This window comes from Sminthopsis crassicaudata, chromosome 3 (genome assembly GCF_048593235.1).
Source record: "Sminthopsis crassicaudata isolate SCR6 chromosome 3, ASM4859323v1, whole genome shotgun sequence".
Lineage (NCBI taxonomy): Eukaryota > Metazoa > Chordata > Mammalia > Dasyuromorphia > Dasyuridae > Sminthopsis > Sminthopsis crassicaudata.
In genome coordinates, this window is record NC_133619.1 from 104,117,005 (window position 1) to 104,141,746 (window position 24,742).

General features: G+C 35.3%; 1 non-coding gene across 1 annotated transcript; it reads left to right on the top strand.

Annotated features, from left to right (window-relative positions):
- Positions 1–24,048: 24,048 nt before the first annotated feature.
- On the top strand, positions 24,049–24,121 carry TRNAK-CUU (transfer RNA lysine (anticodon CUU)). The gene has a single exon. It is a non-coding gene; the product is annotated as a tRNA-Lys (tRNA).
- The last annotated feature ends 621 nt before the right edge of the window (positions 24,122–24,742 follow it).

The window sequence follows — 24,742 nt, forward strand, 5'->3', positions numbered from 1 at the left end:
ACCAATTCCAATGAAAATTTATTAGCATTGAGCATTTGATATGATTCTGTAAAGGTCATTTGGTGGAGAGTATTGTTTTATTTGGCTTGTTTTCTCTGTTTCTCTCTCTTTCTGTCTCTCTCTGTCTGTCTCTTTCTCTCAGTCTTTATCTTTTCCCCTCTCTTCTATCTCTCTTATTTTTTCTTCAAAAAGTAAAATAAGAAATAGATAAAGATTAACACTGAAGGTGGACAGAGCAAAATAAACAATTTTATGGATAAACTCCATAAGTATTGAAAAACAGATCTAAACTAGAATTAAAGCTGAATTGTTTAAGAGAGAAAAACCAAAAAAATGAGAGAAAAAGCATTACAATATGAAGAACGGGCTTTTATGATTAATACTACCATAGTTATTCAAACTGGAAAAGATTTTAGTTATCATAGGAGGTAGAAAGAACAATGGGTTTGGCGACAGATTTAAATATCAAAATGAGATATCTACTATTTAGGTTACTATGTAAAAATCATATAGTATCACTGGATCTTATTTTCCCTATTTGAAAAATATCAGACTTAACAAGATGACTTCTAAGAGCCTATCTACCTAATGCAAGTTGTGTTACCCATTGAGTGCTATTCAATTGTTCAATTCAACAAACATTTTCTTCATGATTATTACATTCAAGGAACTCTGCTAAGTATCAAGGGAGGAATGAGGCAGAATTCTTCTCTGCCAGCATCATAAAATGTAGTAAAGAAAATAAATAAAATGTTTATTGCAATTCAAATTATTATGCATTGCATGAATGTAGCTTTGTGACTTCATCTGGGTGTTTGTTTTTGTTTTGGCAAGAATATTAGTGTGGCTTTCCATTTCCTTCTCTAACTCTTTTTATAGATGAGGAATTGAGGCATCCAAGATTTAATTACTTACCCAGGGTGACACAGCTGGTAAACTTCTGAGATCAAATTTGAACTCATGAAGATGAATCATCCTGATACCAAGCTCATAGCTCTATAATAAATTTAAAATGTTTTATACAAATAAAACCAATTACACCAAAATTGGAGATAAAGTAGGAAACTGAGACAAATTACAGTAAGCTTCTCTGATAAAGGATTCATTTTTAAATTATAAAATGAATGAAACTTTTTTTTTTTTTTAATTCACTCCAAACTGACAAATAGTCAAAGGAAATCCATAAAAAGTTTTCAGAAGAAAAAATCAAATGTAACAATAGCTATATGGGGAAAAAAAGACTCTAAATCACTGAGAGAAATGCAAATTAATAAAACTCTTAAGTGCACTTCATACATATCAGATTAGCTAAAGTGAAGAAAAAAAAAAAGAATGTTGGACCAATGCAATTAGACTTGACATTTAAGAGATCATTAGTACTTCCGGCCAAGATGGCGGCGTGGAGGCAGACAGCTGCTTGAGCTCCTCATTTTCTCTCAGAACTTATTTCATCACAAGCCTCAGACTTAATGCTTGACCCAGAAAGAAATCCACAAATAATCACCAAGAGAAGACATCCTTGAAAGTTGCCAGAAAAGGTCTGTGTTTGCTCCTGGGAGGGTCAATCAGACTGGGCTCAGACTGAGGGCAGGCAGCCAGAGTGAGACAAGCACCTCACACAGCTAAGACCTGAGGGGGAGGGGTACAATCTCTGCTGTCTCTGCGAAAAGGCTTTTACCCCAGTGTGGATGTTCCTTCTTGGCAGCAAGCCAGGAGCAGCAAGAGGGTGTAAACACCAGAGGTGAAGATTAAAACCCCGGAAAGCCAGCATCTCTCAGAACCCAGCCACCCCCCAACCCCCACCTGGATTGACTCAGTGCATTCTCAGAGCCTCAGAGTGCAGACTCAGTACAGTCATTGCTGTTCTGGTAGTGGCTCTCTGCTGCCCTACCCCCAGTCTGTAGAGGAAGCCCATTAATACCATCCAGCACCATCCCCCCGCAAAACAGAACAATTGTTTCTCTTGTCACTTTATTTTCTTCGATTCCTACTCTGACAAAATAAACAAAAAATTCAATTGACAGCTTTTGTATGGAGAGAGAGCAGACTTCAAACACTGAAGAGACTAAAAACAGACTGTCCCCAGATGAATCCCCTAAGAGGGATATGAGCTGCTCCTCAATACAAAAGAATCTAATAGAGGAAATCAAAAAGGCTCTCACAAGAGAGCTGGAAGAGAAATGGGAAAAGGAAAGGGAAGCTTGGCAAAATAGCCTGGAGAAGTCATCCCATGCATTCAAAGACAGAGTGGATAAAGAAATCAAATCATTGAGAAACAAGATTAGTGAGCTGGAAACAGTAAACAATTCCAAGGAAAACAGGATTAGTGAGCTGGGAAAAGAAAACAGCTCTCTAAAAAATAAAATGGATAAAATGGAAAAAAATTCCATAGAAGATAAAAACTCAATTGGACAATTACAAAGAGATATAAAAAAAGTGAGTGAAGAAAATACATCATTGAAAATTAGACTGGAACAAGTAGAAATGAATGACTCAAGGAGAAACCAAGAGGTAGTCAAGCAAAACCAGAGAAATGAAACAATTGAAAAGAATGTCAAGTACCTTATCAGAAAGACAACAGACCTGGAAAACAGATCCAGGAGAGACAATTTGAGAATAATCGGACTCCCTGAAAAATGTGAGGAAAAAAAGAGCTTGGACACTATTTTCGAGGAAATTATCAAAGAGAACTGCCCAGACGTTCTGGAAACAGACAGTAAAATAGACATTGAAAAAATTCATCGATCACCTACTGAAAGGGACCCTAAAATCAAAACGCCAAGAAATATAGTGGCCAAGTTCAAGAACCATCAGACAAAGGAAAAGATATTGGAAGCTGCTAGAAAAAAGCAATTCAGATATGGAGGATCCACAATAAGGATAACCCAGGATCTAGCAGCGTCCACATTAAAAGAACAAAGGGCCTGGAACATGATATTCCAAAAGGCTAAGGAACTTGGTATGCAGCCAAGAATAACTTACCCAGCAAGAATGAGCATCATTTTCCAGGGAAGAAGATGGGCATTTAACAAAATAAATGAATTCCATCTATTTTTGATGAAAAAACCAGACCTACAAACAAGGTTTGATCTTCAAATACAGAATTCAAGAGATTTCTAAAAAGGTAAAAAGAAATCTTGAGAACTATACTTCTGCCAAAAAAATATGTAAAGAACATATTTACAATTTGTCTTAGAAACTAGAGGTGGAAAGGAAATTATATCATAAAAAAGTGTAAAGTGGTGGTACTACATCTCATGAAGAGGCAAAGGTAACCTATTATATCTGAGAGAAAAAAAGGAGGGAGATGAACATAGTGTGTATCAATAGACATATTCGATTTATGATGAAACTTCTTCCACTTCATTGAAAAGTGAAAGGGAAGGAGTAAGCTAAGGGGAAGGGAATACAGAAATTTGGAGGAAAAGGGGTAAAATAAGGGGAGGATCTTTAAGGTGGAGGAGGGATCCTAAAAAGGGAGGGCTGTGAAAAGCAAGTGGTGTTCACCAGTTTAATACTGGGTAGGGGGGTAAGAGGGAAGGAAAGGGAAAAAGCATAAGCAGGGGTTAATAGGATGGCAAGCAATATAGAATTAGTCCTTCTAACAATAAATGTGAATGGGGCAAACTGCCTCATAAAGAGGAAGCAGTTAGCAGACTGGATTAAAAGTCAGAATCCTACTATATGTTGTTTACAGGAAACACACCTGAAACAGGGTGAGACATTCAAACTAAAAATAAAAGGGTGGAGCAGAATCTATTATACTTCAGGCAAAACCAAAAAAGCAGGAGTAGCCATCCTCATCTCAGATCAAGCAAAAACATAAATTGATCTAATTAAAAGAGATAAGGAAGGGCATTATATCCTGCTAAAGGGCAGCATCAATAATAAAGCAGTATCAATATTAAACATATATGCACCAAGTGGTGCAGCATCTAAATTCTTAAAAGAGAAATTAAGAGAGCTGCAAGAGGAAATAGATAGCAAAACTATAATAGTGGGAGATCTCAACCTTGCACTCTCAGAATTAGATAAATCAAACCAAAAATAAATAAGAAAGAAGTCAAAGAGGAAAATAGAATACTAGAAAAGTTTGATATGATAGATCTTTGGCGAAAGCTAAATGGAGACAGAAAGGAATATACTTTCTTCTTAGCAGTTCATGGAACCTATCCAAAAACTGATCATATACTAGGGCATAAAAACCTCAAAATCAAATGCAGTAAGGCAGAAATAGTAAATGCATCCTTTTCAGACCATAATGCAATCAAAATAACATTTAATAAAAAGACAGGGGAAAATAGACCAAAAAATAATTGGAAACTAAATAATCTTATATTAAAAAAATGATTGGGTGAAACAGCAAATCATAGACATAATTAATAACTTCACCCAAGAAAATGACAATAATGAGACATCATACCAAAATGTGTGGGATACAGCCAAAGCAGTAATAAGGGGAAGTTTTATATCTTTACAGTCCTACTTGCATAAAATAGAGAAAGAGAGGGCCAACAAATTGGGCTTACAACTAAAATTGCTAGAAAAGGAACAAATTAAAACCCCCCAGACAAACACAAAACTTGAAATTCAAAATATAAAAGGTGAGATTAATAAAATTGAAAGTACAAAAACTATTGAATTAATTAATAAAACAAAGAGTTGGTTCTATGAAAAAAACAACAATATAGACAAACCCTTAGTAAACCTGATTAAAAAAAGGAAAGATAAAAAGCAAATTATTAGTCTTGAAAATGAAAAGGGTGAACTCACCACTAATGAAGAGGAAATTAGAACAATAGTTAGGAGCTACTTTGCTCAACTTTATGCCGATAAATTCGATAACTTAAATGAAATGGAAGAATACCTTCAAAAATATAGCTTGCCCAGATTAACAGAGGAAGAATTAAGTAGTATAAATAGTCCCATCTCAGAAAAAGAAATAGAACAAGCTATTAATCAACTCCCCAGGAAAAAGTCCCCAGGACCAGATGGATTTACATGTGAATTCTACCAAACATTTAAAGAACAACTAACTCCAATGCTATGTAAACTATTTGAAAAAATAGGGAATGAAGGAGTCCTACCAAACTCCTTTTATCACACAGACATGGTACTGCTACCTAAACCAGGTCGATCAAAAACTGAGAAAGAAAACTATAGACCAATTTCCTTAATGAATATTGATGCTAAAATCTTAAATAAGATATTAGCAAATAGACTTCAGAAAATCATCCTCAGGATAATACACTATGACCAAGTGGGATTTATACCAGGAATGCAGGGCTGGTTTAATATTAGGAAAACTATTAGTATAATTGACCATATTAATAATCAAATTAATAAAAACCATATGATCATCTCAATAGATGCAGAAAAAGCATTTGATAAAATCCAACATCCATTCCTACAAAAAAATGCTTGAGAGTATAGGAATAAATGGACTATTCCTTAAAATAATAAGGAGCATATATTTAAAACCTTCAGTAAACATCATATGTAATGGCGATAAACTAGAACCTTTCCCTATAAGATCAGGAGTGAAACAAGGTTGCCCACTATCACCATTACTTCTCAATATAGTACTAGAAACTCTAGCCTCGGCAATAAGAGCTGAGAAAGAGATTCAAGGAATTAGAGTAGGAAATGAGGAAATCAAATGATCACTTTTTACAGATGACATGATGGTATACTTAGAGAACCCCAAAGACTCTGCTAAAAAGCTATTAGAAATAATTCAGAATTTTAGCAAAGTTGCAGGATACAAAATAAATCCACATAAATCCTCAGGATTTTTATACATTAACAACACAATCCAACAGCAAGAGATACAAAGAGAAATTCCATTCAAAATAACAGTCAATAGTATAAAATATTTGGGAATATATCTACCAAAGGAGAGTCAGGAATTATATGAGCAAAATTACAAAACACTTGCCACAAAAATAAAGTCAGATTTAAATAATTGGAAAGACATTCAGTGCTCTTGGATAGGCCAAGCAAATATAATTAAGATGACAATACTCCCTAAACTAATCTATTTATTTAGTGCTATACCAATCAGATTTCCAAGAAACTATTTAAATAACCTAGAAAAAATAACAACAGAATTCATATGGAACAACAAAAGGTCGAGAATTTCAAGGGAAGTAATTAAAAAAAAAATTAAATGAAGGTGATCTGGCTGTACCTGATCTTGAACTATAAAGCAACAATAACCAAAACCATTTGGTATTGGCTAAGAAATAGAGTAGTTGATCAGTGGCATAGGTTAGGTTCACAGGGCAAGATAGTGAATAAAAATAGCAATCTAGTGTTTGACAAACCCAAAGATCTCAAATTTTGGGATAAGAATTCATTATTTGACAAAAACTGCTGGGAAAACTGGAAATTAGTATGGCAGAAACTAGGCATGGACCCACACTTAACACCACATACTAAGATAAGATCAAAATGGGTCCAAGATTTAGGCATAAAGAATGAAATCATAAATAAATTGGAGGAACATGGGATGTTTTACCTCTCAGACTTGTGGAGGAGGAAGGAGTTTGTGTCCAAGGGAGAACTAGAGACCATTATTGATCATAAAATAGAAAATTTTGATTATACCAAATTAAAAAGTTTCTACACAAACAAAACTCATGCAAACAAGATTAGAGGGGAAGTAACAAATTGGGAAAACATTTTTACAGTAAAAGGTTCTGATAAAGGCCTCATCTCCAAAAATATACAGAGAATAGACTTCAATTTATAAGAAATCAAGCCATTCTCCAATTGATAAATGGTCAAAAGATATGAACAGACAATTCTCAGATGATGAAATTAAAACTATTTCCGCTCATATGAAAGAGTGTTCCAAATCACTATTGATCTGAGAAATGTAAATTAAGACAACTCTGAGATATCATTACACACCTGTCAGATTGGCTAAGATGACAGGAACAAATAACGATGAATGTTGGAGGGATGTGGGAAAACTGGGATACTGATGCATTGTTGGTGGAGTTATGAAAGAATCCAACCATTCTGGAGAGCAATCTGGAATTATGCCCAAAAAATTATCAAAATGTGCATACCCTTTCTCTAAGTATACCCAGCCATACTACTACTGGGCTTATATCCCAAGGAAATACTAAAGAAGGGAAAGGGACCTGTATGTGCCAAAATGTTTGTGGCAGCCCTTTTCATAGTGACTAGAAGCTGGAAGATGAATGGATGTCCATCAATTGGAGAATGGTTGGGTAAATTATGGTATATGAATGTTTTGGAATATTATTTTTCTGTAATTTAATGACCAACAGGAGAAATACAGAGAGGCTTGGAGAGACTTACATCAACTGATGCTAAGTGAAATGAGCAGAACCAGAAGATCATTATACACTCAACAATGATACTGTACGAGGATGTATGCTGATGGAAATGGATATCTTCAACATAGAGAAGAGCTAATCCAATTCCAATTGATTAATGATGGACAGAATCAGCTACATCCAGAAAAGGAACACTGGGAAATGAGTGTAAACTGTTATTTTTACCTTCTGAATCCAATTCTTCCTGTGCAACAAGAAATTCGGTTCTACACACATATATTGTATCTAGAATATATTGTAATACATTTAACATGTATAAGACTGCCTGCCATCTGGGGGAGGGGGTTGGGGAAGCAAGGGAAAAAAATCTGAACAGAAGTAAGTACAAGGGATAATGTTGTAAAAAATTACCCATGCATATGTACTGTCAAAAAAAAAAAAAGTTATAATTATAAAATAAAATAAAAATTAAATTAAAAAAAAGAGATCATTAGTAATTTTGAAGAGAACATTTTAGTTTAATAACAGAAACAGAAGAAAATTGGAGAGTTTAGGCATGGCATAAAAATTTTAAACAATGTTTCAAGGTTTTCTGATAGTTTTTCAAATAGATTATATATTAAGGGAAAGAGAAATTATTGAAAATAAGGATGGTTCAATCAAGATCATTTTATTTTGAAGGATAAAGAGTCAATATACAGTGAGAGACTGAAAATAATAAATATATCAAAAAAGAAAATAATAAATGTTGGAGGGATTATACTTATCTCTCCTTGCTAATATTTAGTAATTTCTCTGGGCCTCTCCTTTTTTTAAATTTTTTTTTATTACATTGTACTTTCCATCATACTTATTTATATATGTGACTTACCCATTAATTAGACTGCAAGTTCTTTGATGCCAAGGACTTGTGATATACTTCCAAATTAGAATTATTATACAACAAAATATTTAATCAAACCAGAAATATATTATATATTACATATATATTTGCATATGTATATGTGTATATAAAGAGAGAGAGAGAGAGAGAGAGAGAGAGAGAGCGCACCAATTCCATACACTAATGAAAAGTCTCATGAATAAGACTTAGATGACCATCCATAAAAATGCCTTAGGATTAAATTTTGCTTTTTGTACTTTTCCAAAAATTCTGTTAGGAAATGCCAGTTTCATGTAGTATTATGACATACTGTTAAAAAATTGAAATTTTCTAGAAGAATATGATGAATAATACACAAAAGGAGAAACTAGATAATTCTATATTGTTTTATATTAAAAAAAGGAATTTATATGCCATTCATCCAACTCTTTATTTTTTAGATAAGGAAAGTGACAACAGAGAAATTAAGTGATGTACCCAATATCACAGCAAAATAGTGAGATAATGAAAATTAGAAACCATATTTTCTGACTCCCAATTTAATACTTACTCCAGCATTTTTCAAAATATTTTCCACATTGAAAATGTGGAAATGGAAGTGATTGAGGAAAGTATCATACATAGAACATGAAATACAATGAATTAGAATTATTCAAAAAATTGGTTTAGCTTTCGATAAGTTGTCTCTAATACTGCCTCAAATGGCCTTGTTAGGAAATTTCTTTCCTTGACATAAAAATAGGTGATTTAGTTTTCACATTAAAATTTATGTTCAGAGTCTGACAATTCTACCTCATGAACTTTCATTCACTCTTCTCACATTTTAGAAATTCATCTTGATTAATTTTATTAATTCTCTATTTATGAAATGTTCTGTTCTCTTGCCAGCAGCATTTTTTCATGTTGGTTACAACTATTTTAAATTAAATCAAATCTTTGACTCTGTCATGAGGACATGAAAGACCAATAATACTGGCATACTATATGGATTATCCAAGCATATAAAGAAGGGAGTATACTGTGGATGACCTCCAGAGAACTTGTGTTTCAAAAACTTCACTTTGATTCGTTAATGCATATTTATTCAGAACAGCATTGTGCCGAGCTGCAGTGTTGCTTGAATAGAAGTTAGACAGTAATAAGTCACCTTGAAAGAATGTGCCAGGTGGTGAAGGTGCTGATAGATAGGAGCACCAGTAGGTTAATGAAAAATGCATTGATGATGGCGGGTGTGTGTCTGAATATTTAGAAGTGGTTCAGGGACTACAAGCAAGAGAGAGACTTGACCTTGTCTAAGGATGTTCCTTTCTTTTTATTTTTTTTTTCAAGCTCTAGCATTCATAGAAAAAAACAACTTGTCCTTCCTCCATTTTCACAATTGAAAAATTAGAGGTAGATATTTATAAATTTATTGAATTTATAGAAAGCATAGCATTGAATACTATGAATTCAGTGGCTGAACTGAATACTAAAGTATTTATATTAAATGTGAGAAAACACATCTGAATTTTTGGAGGTATCTAAAAGAGAGATTCATAATATGAGTTTCATTAACTTGTTTTTCTTTTAAAATCATTTTGAAAAACAATTTAACTTGATTACTTTCTTCATAATTATATATCCTTTATTGCTTTAGGAGAAAACATATTTATTGAAAGAGTTGATAGGCTTCAGCAGACTGACAAAGAGATCTATAACAACAAAAAAAAATAAATTAAAATAAAGTTTCAGTTTACAATAACTGGAATATGGTTGTCTTTCCCTGTATTCTGGACTATGTTTTTTCCATTGCTAGTGATGTAATCAATATAGTATTCTTAGGACAATGATGTTTGTTTTGATAAAAATTTGCATTTAAGTATTGAAATTGTTTAGCTAGTAATCATTATTTGAATTGATTCTCAAATGATGTCACCACAAATAAAACTTGTCCAATGTTTGGAAAATGACCTTAACAAATTAAAAATGAGAATGTAGTTTTTTTGTTTGTTTTTTTTTTGGTTTCTTTTTTTTAAAGGCAAAGTATTTTTTGTATGCTGTTAGCATTAGCAGAATTCTGATGGGGAACTTAAGGAATCTATTATTTTCCTTTTATGTTAACTCTGTAACACTATTTTGTAAAAAGGTCAGAATTCCTAATGTCTTTCTCATAATATCTATATTATGACCTTTATTTAAAAAAATAGAATTATAATGTACTCCTTTAGAAACAGCTTTTTTTTTCAACTTAATTACCACATAAATCCAAGGAATTGCTCCCTTTTATTAATACTTAAAAAGAAAACCTCAAAAATGAAAAAAAAAGTAAACATCCTAAATTGATTCAATTATTTTAACACATTAAAATAAACTTTTTTTGAAAGTTAAGGCCTAATTCTAATTAAGCACAAAAGTTTTTTATCATATTCATTTAAGTCTTTAAATGATTTTTCCAACCCTCCTTAATTCTCTTTTTATATAGTCCAAATTTACAATGCCTTTTTCACCCTACATTTCCTGTCATTTATCTTAGATTTAAATATTTTGAAAGGAATGAAATTACCTTGGAACTAATAAAATAATATTTTAGGTAAGTTTCCTCAGAAAAATTTTGGAAGGAATATTCCAGATGTCCCATCTAATATAGAGGTTCAATGACTATTTTTTCTTATTGGTTTTCCAACATAAGTCTTACCTTAGATAAGACTTATACTGTGGTCCAATTGAAATTTGTCAACTCCAAGATTGAAATTCTGTCTCCCCTATGTATTACTAAGTGAACATAAACAAGTTACTTTATCTCTTTGACTCTCAATTTCTTTACTTATAAAACAGGGTTGAGTAATATTTTGTATACCTGTCTCAAAATTAGGCAAATGATAAGCAGTGGTAGAAAAGATGTATGAAAAGCATTTTATAACTTAAGTTCCATATAAAACTTTACTCCTCCACTTACTGCTTCTCCTCCTGCTCTTTCTAATCCTTCTCTTCCTCTTCCTTCTTCTTGTTCTTCTTGTTAGTGTTGTTCTTCTTTGTTCTTCTTGACTCTTATTATTGTTGTTCTTGTTATTATTGCTCTTCTTGTTGTTGTTGTGTTTGTGGCTGTGTTTGTTGATGTTATTGTTCTTTTTTTTTCTTCTTCTTCTTCTCCTCTTCCACTTCCTCCTTTTCTTCCTATTCCTCTTTTTCCTTGTCATTCTTCTTGTTCTTCTTGTTTTCCACTTCCTCTTCTTAGCCTTTTCCCTCCTCCTCCCCTCTGCTCTTCCTTGTTCTTATTTTTATTCTTCTTCATCTTGTTTTTGTCTTCTTATTCCTCTTGTTCTCTACCTCCTCCTTCTTCTCACTCTCATTCTCCTCATTCTTGTTCTTCATTTCTTCCTTGTTTTTCTTTCTTTTTCTTTTTCTACCTCCTCCTCCTCCTCCTCCTCTTCTTCTTCCTACTGTCTTCATGAAGAAAAATAATTAAAATTAAGAACTAAGCATCAGCCCAAAACAGCCAAATTGTCCTATTGTTCTAAGTTCAGTTATGCATTTTATTTGCATGGAAGAACAGTGGAAAAAAGAGGGAAAATGAAAAGAAGAAGAAAGAATAATAATTCATCTGAGAATAAGCCATTTGAACTTTCAAAAAACCTCTTAAATTACAAGGACATCATGTAATAGGTAGCAAAAATATCTTCACACTTTGCAGAAGACAACAATAAGATTTGAAGAAGTTCACTGATTTGCTTAGTAATATGATAATTAAGAGTCAGAGCCAAGTTTCTATCCAAGTTATGTTTTGGGAACCAGTGCTCTTTCCATTCTTATCCTATAATTCTTACCTTGAAGAGAAAGACAACAAGGTAGAAAGAATGATAAGGGAAAGAATAAACAAAACACATTTTTATATATTTGCCTCCTTAATATAATGTTATACTGTATAGGATAGTAACATGGTCTGGGAACGTGGAAGATCTAAGTTTATGTCTCCCCCTGAAATATCTTTTTGGCTCTGAGCAAGACATTTAATCTCTCAGTAATATAGAAAATTACTTTAAACTCTAAGTTACAGAGAAAATGAAAACTTTCTTTGGTAGAAAGTTTCCTCATTTAGGAGTTTTGTATATAAATTAAATAAAAAATTGAGTCATACATGTGTGTATTCTATCAATACACACATATATAAATATATAGACATATATAGATACATACATGAATATTATGCATGTTTGTGCATAATGCATATATGTGCATCTAGGTATGCATTGCAGGTAGATTACATATATCATGTGCACATGTGTTACATGTATATGTTACCTACATATGAACATGTTTATGCTATATTCCAAATGTGCATGTATCTGTATAAACACACACACACATACATATAACACATATTGGGGTATACAAGTGTTCAGAGAAAACACCTTTAATTGCAAGGACTGTCAAGCTCTGTTCAAGGCTGCTTTCTACCTTTGGTATCCAATCAGTTACCCAACTTTGATCTGTAGCTCCAATATCATGTAGCATATACAGTGGCAAATGTCAGGATTGGTTTGATGAAAATGATAGGGAAATTCAGAAGCTTGCTAAGCCAAAAATCAGAAATCCACAAGGGTTTTCAGAAGGATTTTTTTTTTTACTATCTAGGAAGGTAGCAAGTAAAAGTAAAGCTTAGATACATGAAGGATTCTTGGAATTGTAACATAGTAACAAGGAAGATGAAATTCTGTTTTATTCAGCTGATCATATAGAACTGTTTATTATGATGTTTTGAAAGCTATTTGTGACCCAAAACCTAGTGTATCTCAACTCAATACTAATGAAGTCATACTGGTTAATGATAAGGATATTTCCATAGCATTTTCAGCAAACTATCATCAACCACTGATCTTACAAAAGCCAACTGAAATCTTCTTGATTGTGTTTTAAAATGAAGTTATTTCCCCTGAATTCAACTATGCCTCCATTGCACATCTCTATAAAGAGGAAAAAAAAATAGCTTGTCTGGTGACAGTCATACAGAATTTTCTCTCTATGTTATTGCAGGCAGGATACTTATAATTACTTTTTAATATACTAATCCTTCACCTGGAAGATGGCCATCTGCCACAAAACCACTATGCCTTCAGAGTTAACTCCAGAAGGAACTCCAAAAAGGAAAACAGAGGTCTGTATACAATGTCCATTCGTATAACTAAGGTCCTAGATAATGTCATGAAATCATCTCAAGTAATGGCAGTCATAAAAGCTTGTAGAAAATCATGGCAAAATTGGGTTTCATGGAGAAATTCATCAGTGTTTTATAAGTTTTAGGATGGTATGCTGACTCATGTTCTGCATAAAGGAGGACACTCTTCATCTTTCCCAGTCACCAATGGAATGAAACAAACCTGTGTGCTTGCTCCTATGCTTTTTTTTTTTTTTTTAGTATGACATTTTTAATTATGTTGTCATATGTTTTCAGTGATAATTAAAAGGGCATCAAGGTCATATCTCAATAATAGTAAGTTATGTTTTACAAAATGGCTACAAATTAAAGCCAAAGTAAAAGGAGTATTGGTACATGTTTTTTTTTTTTTGTTGTTGTTCACATATGATTGTACACTCAATGCAGACAATAAGGCCAAGTTGTAAGAAAATATTAATTGATTTTCTCCCATTTTTTGAACGCTCTAAGTTCATTAACTTTGACAGTATATTTTCTAAGGGTGTCCATATAGATAATGGGGTTGATACATGCTTTGTAAGACCTAACTCAGTGTCTTGGAGGCTATGAAAGTAAGTGTGGTAGAGAAGAGTTATTAGGCTTCTTATCAAATTGAAGATCTACAAAGCCATTGTGTTGATCTACTTTTTATATTCCTGTGAAACCTGGCCACTACCAATGTCATACTAAAAAACTGAATCATTTCTATTTGAATTGTTTTAGAAAGAATCTGAAGGTCATCTGATAAGATAAGGTGACATTGAAGAAATATCCCAGCATGGCATGTTTGTATCCAAGAAGGTGCTGTGTTCTATGAGCAAGGCATTATTGCAGTAGCTAAAATAAATGAACAAAAACCAAAACGAAAATAAAGAGATGCACAAATTTTCTGCTCTATATGTTAATGTGGACTCTTTGTTTCCAAACTGCATTAAAGCCTTCAATTATATATTAGACTAATCTGTTACAGTTTAACACACTGCATCTTGATCTCAATATAGTGATGTCATTTTGATCTCTTCTAGTATGAAGGCCAACAATTAACAAGTTTAATGTACCCCCTTTAATTATTCTTTCCATTGTAATTTGTTTAAAACAAAAGAGAATTATATATTATAAGAATAAGTACTTAATATTAAATTGAATATAATTGAAGGGTTTTTGGAAAATGCTAGAGTAGATAAGATAATTTCAAGCTCTTCAGGTTTTCCCCATAAACAAAACAAAATTACATTTCAAGCCAAAGGAAAATTATGTAAATAAAAAAGAGTTGAGGCAGAACAGAGATCCTTCTGAGAAAACAGAATAGGATCTAAAGAAAGATCCCAGGACCTTAGCAGGTAATATAAGTACCTCTTTTTTAGCTCTACTGAAACAGCAAACAGAGAACACTGACGCTGTCTGAGTTCAGAGGTAGATTCAGCTCCCACTACAGGAACTTTCACCCACACCCACATTGTCAGGAGTCAGGAATTTGATTGGTAAAAATTGAGGGTGCATCTGCTGATATAGAACTTTGGCTGTGCTATTGAGACACTGTCATGGATGAGAAGTAACCAGTTACCTGGTGAGTATAGAAGCAGCAGGACAGAGAAACTGCTGGCTACTGACAGAAGAAGATGGAATTTTTGATTTGGGGTTCTAAGATAAAGGAGAGAACTGAAGGAAGGCCTGAAGCTAGAGACACTATAACCCCTCCTCTAGAAATAGAGATGACTTTACTACTAAGTTTTTTTATTACAGAAAAGAGAATGGGGGAGGCAATGGAGGAAGATCCAATATAGAAAGTTTTTATGAGAATAGGACATCTTCAGAGTACCCTGAAGTAAAATATCCTATCCCAAATAGTAATGTTAAATTGTTACCTGCCCAAAATGCATTCTAATTTTTTTTTAAAAGACCTTAAAATCAAATGAAAATAAAAACAAGAAAATTATGAAAAGAAAGTCAGCCAACTAGAAAAGAAGATCCAGAGTTATAAGGAAGAAAATAACTCTGAAAATTGGAATTGTACAAGAAGAAGCCAGTGAAGTTATAAGAGATTGAGAAATAATAAAACAAAACATAAAGATTGAAAAAAGAAGGGAATATAAGACATCTCGTAAGAAAAACAACATATTTGAAAACAGATCATGAAGATTAGAGGTAAGAATAATTAAACTACCTAAAGCTTTGACCAAAAAACCAAGAACGTCAATATAATAATACAAAAATAATTAAAGAAAATTATCTTAAAAAATGAGAAATTTGGGCAGCTAGAAGGTACAATGGATAGAGCAACAGCCCTAAAGTCAGGAGAACCTGGTTCAAATTCTGCCTCATATATCATATACTTAATACTTTCTAGCTGTGTGACCCTGGGCAGTTACTTAACCCCATTGCCTCCGGAAAAGAAAAAAAAAAAAAAAAGAATTGGAAATTTAGGGGATGGTCATCAATTGTGGAAAGATTGAATAAATTGTGGTTTATGATTATGATGGAAACTATTTGCTATAAGGTATTATGAGCTGAATACTCTCATATAAACCTGGAAAGACTTCCATGAGCTTACACAAAGTGAAATTTAAATAAAAGCAACATTGTAAAATGATCAGTTCTGAATGACTTTGCTATGCTCACCAATTCAGAGCCACAATAATGTTGCATGTAATTTCCATAATCCATATCATTATACCTCTAGAAGGAAAAAAAACAAAATTTGTCTACAAAATCTGAAGGAAGTAAGACATATACATATTTTATTTAACTCAGAATTATTCTTTTTAATTAGTGATCCTTCTGAGATTTAAATGGTTAAATTAAGAATATTTATATGCTAGGTGGGATTGAACAAGCATAAGATAAATAAGGAATAATATCTCATCATTTTCTGTTAATGAATACTAATTATATACTTTCTAAGCTTGTAGGAAAAAAATCCTTTTCAGGATACTTTATTAGCCTTTATTTTTTAAACTCCATTAATTTTGGTAGTTTTATTCACTTAGAATGTATCTATATTCAAATTAGTCATTCCATCCATTAAACCCTTTATAAACTTTAACTGTGCTTCCCTCATTGTTCTAAAGAACATTGCTCTAAAATGCTGAATAGTTCATTGGTTTAAAGAAGGATATCTTATCTTTAATCATGATTGACCTTGGACTTGTAAGCCTTAAGGCTGTCCTTTAGGAACCACACAGCTTTAAATAGTTTTAAACTTCTGGAACAGAGATCACCAAAGGAAATGAGTGTCTTGAATGTGTGTATGTGGGGGTGGTAGTGCATATTTAAACATGTTGCTTATGGATGTATTACTTAACTTAATGAGACACTTGACATCTCTCAGGCCCCTGGCTAAAATAGCTGTGAGAATTGGAGTAAATTACATTTCCCCAAATGAGGAGCACAGAACCACAAGGAGATATGAATGTTGAATCTCTCTCCTCTCTCTCTCTCTCTCTCTCTCTCTCTCATCTCTCTCTCTCATCTCTCTCTCTCTCTCTCTTTCTCACTCTCTCTCTCTCTCTCTCTCTCTCTTCTCTCTCTCTCTCTTCTCATCTCTCTCTCTCTCTCTCTCTCTCTCTCTCTCTCTCTCTCTCTCTCTCTCTCTCTCTTTCTCTCTCTCTTCTCTCTCTCTCTCTTTCTCTCCATCTGTCTCTGTGTGTGTTTCTCTCTCTCTCTCTCTCTCTCTCTCTCTCTCTCTCTCTCTATTTCTCTCTTCTCTCTCTCTCTCTCTCTCTCTCTCTCTCTCTCTCTCTCTCTCTCTTTTTCTCTGTCTTTCTCTTTATGTCTCTCTGTGTTTTTATCTCTCTTTTTGCCCCTGTTTCTTTATTTTTCTGTGTCTCTCAATCCTCTCTTTTTTTCTCTGTTGTTGTTATTGTTTTAAATAAACCTTAACAGACCATATAAATAACAAAGACCAATAGAAATAATATTATAATCTCAATATATGCATAAAAAAACCTTTTATAATACTAATTTACATTAAAGCCACTAGAGAGCATAGGGATAAAGAAAATCAAGTTTTCCTTAAATTAATAAGCAGTGTCTACCTAAAACCAAAAGCAAACATTATTTACAATGAAGAAAAGCTAGGCACAGTAAATAAGATCAGAGATGATCAAAAATGCCTATCATTGGGGCGGAGCCAAGATGGCGGAGAAGATACATGTGATTCTTTAAGCTCCTTTCTTCCCTCACCACCAACTAGATAAAATCAGCCTCAGAAATAGCGCTGAACTGATAGAATCCACAAGGACTGGAAGCACGACTTACCAGCTGAAGAGAATCTGGAGTTTCAACAGGAAAGGTCAGCTCCCAGGGGAGGAAGAAGAAAGGCCAGCACAGATGGCTGGGTGCTGGCACGCTGTGCCTATCACTCTGGGGAGGGCTCTGGGATCAGAGAAGCCACTGAGATAGAGGAATCTGGCACAGGCTGTTAGCTCTTCTCCTGCTTATAATACAGCAGTTCAGAAGAGAAATCAAGCCACTTTAAAATTTAAAGCCAGAGATCTGTATCTTCCCGATCCTGGGGGTGACTCAGCAGATCTTGGCACTGTGGGTGTAGCCGTCATAGGCAATCCAGGCTTTCACCTGGGGGTAGTTAAGAGATTGAAAAGTGGGTGGGGCCCATAACTCATGGTGCCTGGCTCGGCTGGAGGCTGTGGAACTCATCCCCGGGAAGATCCCAGAGAAGCAGAACCTTTGAACTAGGGACCACGGTTTCTGGCAGACACTTCCAGTTTGAGAACAGGGGCTTTTCATGTCACCTGCTGCTGACATCCAAGCCCCACCGGGATGCATAGGCTGGGCTTTGTGTCGCCTTTTACTGTTCAGGCTCAAACCTCAGGAAAGCCACTAGAACACAGCGCCCTCAAAGCACAGCAGTGCTGATCACCTGTGAGGCACTTCCCAGGGAGGGGGTGGGGAACTCTCTCCCAGAGCTCTCTCTTAGCTCAGGCGCAGGGGGCCGCTGCATCCAGACCAAAAAAGTAATTGGAAACTGAATAATTTCATGTTAAAGAATGACTGGGTGAAACAGCAAATTATAGAAACAATTAATAATTTCACCCAAGATAATGACAATGATGAGACATCATAACCAAAATCTGTGGGATGCAGCTAAAGCAGTAATAAGGGGAAATTTTATATCTTTAGACGCTTATTTGAAGAAAATAGAGAAAGAGAAGATTAACGAATTGGGCTTGCAACTTAAAAGGCTAGAAAAAGACAAAATTAAAAAACCCCCAACCAAAAATTAAACTTGAAATACAAAAATTAAAAGGAGAAATCAATAATATTGGAAGTAAAAAAAAAAACTATTGAATTAATAAATAAAACCAAGAGTTGGTTTTTATGAAAAAGCCAATAAAATAGAAAAAACCTTTGGTAAATCTGATCAGAAAAAAGAAAGAGGGAAAATCAAATAAAATAGTTGAGGGGTCTATCAGCTAAGACAAAACCAAGAACCATATGACTACAATTACAAAACACTTCTCACACAAATAAAAAGAGATCTAAACAATTAGAGAGATATCAATTGCTCATGAGTAGGCTTAGCTAATATAAATCAAAATTACAATTCTGCATAAATAGGTTTACTTTTTTCAGTGCCATATCAATCAAACTGCCAAGAAATATTTGATAGAATTAGAAAAAAAATTAAAATTCATCTAAAAAACAAAAGGTCAAGAACATCAAGGGAGTTAATGAAAAAAAAAAAAAAAATACGAAGGATGGTGTCTTAGTCAGTACCAGAGATAAAACTATTATAAATCAGCAATCATCAGAACCATTTGGTACTGGCTAAGAAATAGAGTGGTTGATCAGTGGAATTGATTAGATACACATGATGAAAATAAAGTCTATAGTAATCCAGCATTTGATAAACCCCCAGCTTCTGGAATAAGAGCTCACTCACAATTTGACAAAAATTGGAGTGAAAACTAGAAAATAAAAATATCAGAAAATAGGCATAGCCCTACATCTCATAGCTCTTACCCAAAATAAATATCAAAATAGGTAAATTATTTGGGCATAAAAGAAAATACAATAAACAAATTAGGAGAATAAAGGATAATTTACCTATCAGATCATGGGGAAAGAGAGGAATTTATAACCAAAGAAAAACTAGAGAACAATATAAAAAGGCAAGATGGACAACTTTAACTTACATTAAATTTAAAAAAATTTGCACGAAAAAAACTGAAATAACTAGATCAAAAAGGGAAGTACAAAACTGGAAAAATGCCATTGCAGATACAGTTTTTGATAAATGTCTCTTTGCTAAAATATATAAAGAATTATGTTAATTTTTTTAAGAATACAAGTCATTTCCTGTTAGGATTACTAGGTGAGAACTCAGGTTGTCTGGACAGTGACAAGGTGAGAATTCAGGTTGTCTGGACAATTACAAGGTGAGAAACTCAGGTTGACTTGATAAAAGGAGCAAGCTCATTGGCTGAAGTGGTTCTTCCCAGAAGCCCTTGCATTATCCCACGCCCATTCTCTGGGAGGATAAAAGAGACAACATTGGGCCTGGAGAGCAGATTGGACTGGAGAAGGACAAGAGTTAAAGAGGAGAAGACTCTGCACGACATCTGGCTTGATGCAGCTCTCTGCAGGAAGGGAAGTCGGCTCTCTGCAGGAAGGGAAGTCACTTCTAAGGGACAAGAGTTAACAGCAACTGCCTGGAGACAACGGTTCACTACAGGAAGAAGAATCTGTCTGAGAGATTTGAGTAGACACAGCAGATCTCTTCCAGAGAGCGATCCGGCAGCTTCTGGAGATGACAGCTCACTACAATTGGTGTCCAAACGTGGGGGCAAGGACTTTTGCTTATCCTGACAAGAGGAGCTAGACCAGACCTTCGCAATTTGGCACCCAAACAGGGACAGACATGGTCCTGATTCCAGTGGAAAAAGCCTCCCATCCAGATCTCAGTCTCTCTGGCCCAGAACCGTGAGTAACAAGGAAACTTTATTAAAGATTAAGTGAGCATGCTAATAGATAAATAAGGAACTTAACTTGTTAAGGGCTAAACCAGGAATCTCTTATAGCTGAAATGGGGTAGATGTTAGCTATATTCAATCCCTGGACCTCAGCTGACTCAACCCCAGCCCCAGAGGCAACCTCAGCTCCACCCCCATTCAGGAGTGGTACTATAGAGAATTTAATTAAGATAATTGAGGAGCAGAGTTTACTTGTAACCTGGGTACAGATTGCTAAACTCTTGGCTGCATTAAGACGCACATCCCCTTGATTCTTAGAGGAAGAAAAGATAGATGTAGATAAATGGAAGCTAGTTGGATTTGAAATGAAAGAATTTCATGCAAAAAATGGGCCTCGTTCAATTTCTGCAGAAGTATTTTATATCTACAACATAGTTCAATTAGCCTTAAGCTATCAAGCAAGTTGTAGGAGAAGGAAAAGTTTTAAAAATGAACAGAGGAGAAAGTGTGAGGAAAAAAGGAAAGATCAAGATCTTGCCCTAGAGCAAGAGGATTTAAATGAGGAATTAGGGTATGATTCTCTTGAAGAAGCTTCAACCCTGCCTAGAGAACAGATTATTGACAGGCCCACATCAACCCCACCTTCAGAGGTGGAGGAAGAAGGAGGGGAAGAGGCAGAAACACAAACAGAATTGCCTGTGAAGCAGCCTAAGCCTATGACAAGATTAGAAAAAGCATTGGTTAAAGCTAAGAGAGAAGGACAGGATATAAGTGATTTTATACATGCATATCCTGTGATTGAAAATATTGACTCTGTAGGTAAAAAAAGGAGAAGATATGCACCTTTAGATTTGAATAAAATTAAAGATTTGAAAAAAGGTTTTACCCTTTATGGGGCTACATCAGCTTATGTCAAAATGTTACTAGATGGTTTGTCTTATGAAGTCCTAACCCCAAATGATTGGAAATCCATAGCAAGGACATGCCTGGAACCTGGAGAAAATTTATTATGGCTTGCGGAATTTCATGACTTATGTAAAATTCAAGTCAGATGCAATTTGGAAATAGGAGTTAACACACAATTTACTTTTGAGCACTTAGCTGGTGAAGGTCAGTATGGAGAGAATTCGTAACAGATTAATTATACCATGACAATATATGAACAAATTGCTAAGGCTGCAATAAAAGCTTGGGGTGTCCTTCCTGGACAGAAAGATCATGGAGAGGCTTTCACTAAAATACAGCAAGGTCCCAATGAACCTTTTCCAGATTTTGTGGGATGTTTGCAAACTGCTATCAAAAGAACTATTGGAGAAAATGCAGCTACAAAAATAATGACCAGACATCTGGCTAAGGAAAATGCCAATGAGATTTGCAAAATAATTATATGGGGATTAGACAAAGATGCTCCTTTAGAGGAGATCATAAGACGCTGTGCTACAGTGGGAACAAATGCTTTTTACACCCGGACAATGATGAATGTGGAAAGACAGGGTCCCTCCTGGCAAGGGCCTTCTAGAGAAACTCGGCGATGTTTTCAATGTGGAAAAATTGGGCATCTAAGAGCTCAGTGTAGAAATGGAGATACAGTGAGAAGACAGGGTGAGAGAAGACCTAAAACTCCATGTCCAAAATGTCACAAGCCCCTCCACTGGGCCTCCGAATGTAGATTGACCCAGAGAAATGAAAGGTGGGGCCCAGCTTCAGCCCCCCAAGTGGGGCATGATGGCAGCCGAGGTTACATCCAGAGAATTTTAAGACATGATCAATCAGCCAAAAGGCAATCAGAGGGAAGAAAGGGATTGAAATTAGGAAAAATAGAGTTGTGTGCAGTAGAGACTACCGAGATACTCCCTGGAGAAGTGAAATCTGTTCCTATTGAGCCTATGGATCTTTTGCCTCCAGGCACAGTAGGCTTGACCATTTCACCTTCTGAGAGTGCCTACAAAACAGTGTCCATCCATACACTGATGTGCGAACTGGAGAACGTGTATCTAATATCCCAGTCACTAACACAGGCAGACAACGTGTGATTTATCAACCAGGAGAAGTAGTAGCATCAGGCTTATTGTTACATACCCCTAATAAGCAACCTCATGATAATCGCCTAGATTTTGACTCCAATGAACAAAATCCAGGAATATATTGGACAGCAGCTGTGACAGCTGACCGACCTATGCTTACTATTTATATAAACGGAATACCATTTGAAGGATTGGTAGACATGGGTGCAGATCATACAGTTATTAGAGGTGCCAATTGGCCCGGTCACTGGCCAAAGATTAAAGCAGACACCTATATGTCTGGGGTGGGAGGATCAATAGCAGCAGACGTTAGTGCTAGGCCTTTGAGATGGGTATTTGAAGGAGAAACAGGAGCTTTTACTCCTTTTGTGGTTGAAAAAATCCCCATCAATCTGTGGGGAAGAGACATTTTACAGCAGATAGGATTACAAATAAGCACTTCGGCTTTTTAGGCAGGGCTGCTGTTGAAGGCCTACCTGCACTTTCACCAGTTCCTATTCAGTGGAAGACTGATTCACCAGTGTGGGTAGAACAGTGGCCCTTAAGAAGTGATAAAATTCAGGCCTTATTAGACATAGTGAAAGAACAACTTGACCAAGGACACTTGCAGCCTTCTCTAAGTCCTTGGAATTCCCCAGTATTTTTGGTGAAAAAGAAATCTGGAAAATGGAGGATCTTAACTGATCTAAGAAGAGTAAATGAACAGATGGAAACTATGGGAACTCTTCAGCCTGGACTTCCATCTCCTACTCAGTTGCCAAGAGAATGGCCTCTATGGGTTATAGACATTAAGGATTGTTTCTATTCTATCCCTCTAGATAAGGAGGATATGAAAAGATTTGCTTTTTCAGTGCCTAGTGTTAATTTGGCCGAGCCTTATAAAAGATATGAATGGACAGTTTTGCCACAGGGAATGAAAAACAGCCCTACTATGTGCCAAATGTATGTTGCTGCTGCTCTTGCTCCAGTAAGAAAAGCCTTTCCAAAAGTAATATTGTTACATTATATGGATGATATTTTGGGATGTGCACCTGAGGAACAAATGTTAGAAGCATGTCTACAAAAGACCATGGAAACATTAAAGTACTACAAACTGCATATAGCTACAGAAAAAATTCAAAGACATGCTCCTTTTCAATATTTAGGATATGAAGTATATCCTAAGACACTCACAGTACAAAAGCTTTCTTTAAGAACAGAGAAGTTGAACACCTTAAATGACTTTCAAAAATTAATAGGAGATATCCAATGGATGCGTCCAGTGTTAGGCTTAACTACCAATCAACTACAACCTCTATATGACATTTTAAGGGGAGACAGTGCTTTAAATTCACCACACCAGCTTACAAAAGAAGCACAAGAGGCTTTGAGAGAAGTTGAACTGGCTTTATCCAATGTGGTTGAAAGAGTCACTCAAAAAACCTTGGAAACATCAGTTTTTGCTACAAAAGAGGCACCCACAGCAGTCCTTCATCAAGGAGACAGAGTGATTGAGTGGGTGAACCTCCCAGCACAACCAGAACAAAGCCTTACACCTTACCCAGTGCTTGTGGCTAGGATTTTATTAAAGGCTATTAAGAGAGTAACACAATTATCTGGAATAAGTCCTGAAAATATATACACATTCTATACTAATGCACAAATTAATTTATGCTGTGAGACCATCCCAGAATGGCAAATTTTATTGGCCACCACTCCAAATTTTGCACATGGATGTCCATTAAAGATAGCCCGGCTAGCTCAGTCGGTAGAGCATGGGACTCTTAATCCCAGGGTCGTGGGTTCGTGCCCCACGTTGGGCGCCAATTGTAGCGAGCTGTCGTCTCCAGAAGCTGCCGGATCACTCTCTGGGAAGAGATCTGCTGTGTCTACTCAAATCTTTCAGACAGATCTCTTCCTGTAGTGAACCGTTGTCTCCAGTCAGTGCTGTTAACTCTTGTCCAGAGAAGTGACTTCCCTTCCTGCAGAGAGCTGCGTCAAGCAAGATGTAGTGCAGAGTCTTCTCCTCTTTAACTCTTGTCCTTCTCCAGTCCAATCTGCTCTCCAGGCCCAATGTTGTCTCTTTTATCCTCCCAGAGAATGGGCGTGGGATAATGCAAGGGCTTCTGGAAGAACCACTTCAGCCAATGAGCTTGCTCCTTCTATCAAGTCAACCTGAGTTCTCACCTTGTTACTATGTGCTTATGTAATTTATGTAATTATGTGTAATACTTCCCATATTGATGGATTTATGTTTCAAGGTCATGACTGTCCTATGTTCTAAATCAAAAGAAAGGGGGAGATGTTAGGATTACTATGTGAGAACTCAGGTTGTCTGGACAGTGACAAGGTGAGAATTCAGGTTGTCTGGACAGTGACAAGGTGAGAATTCAGGTTGTCTGGACAATTACAAGGTGAGAATTCAGGTTGACTTGATAGAAGGA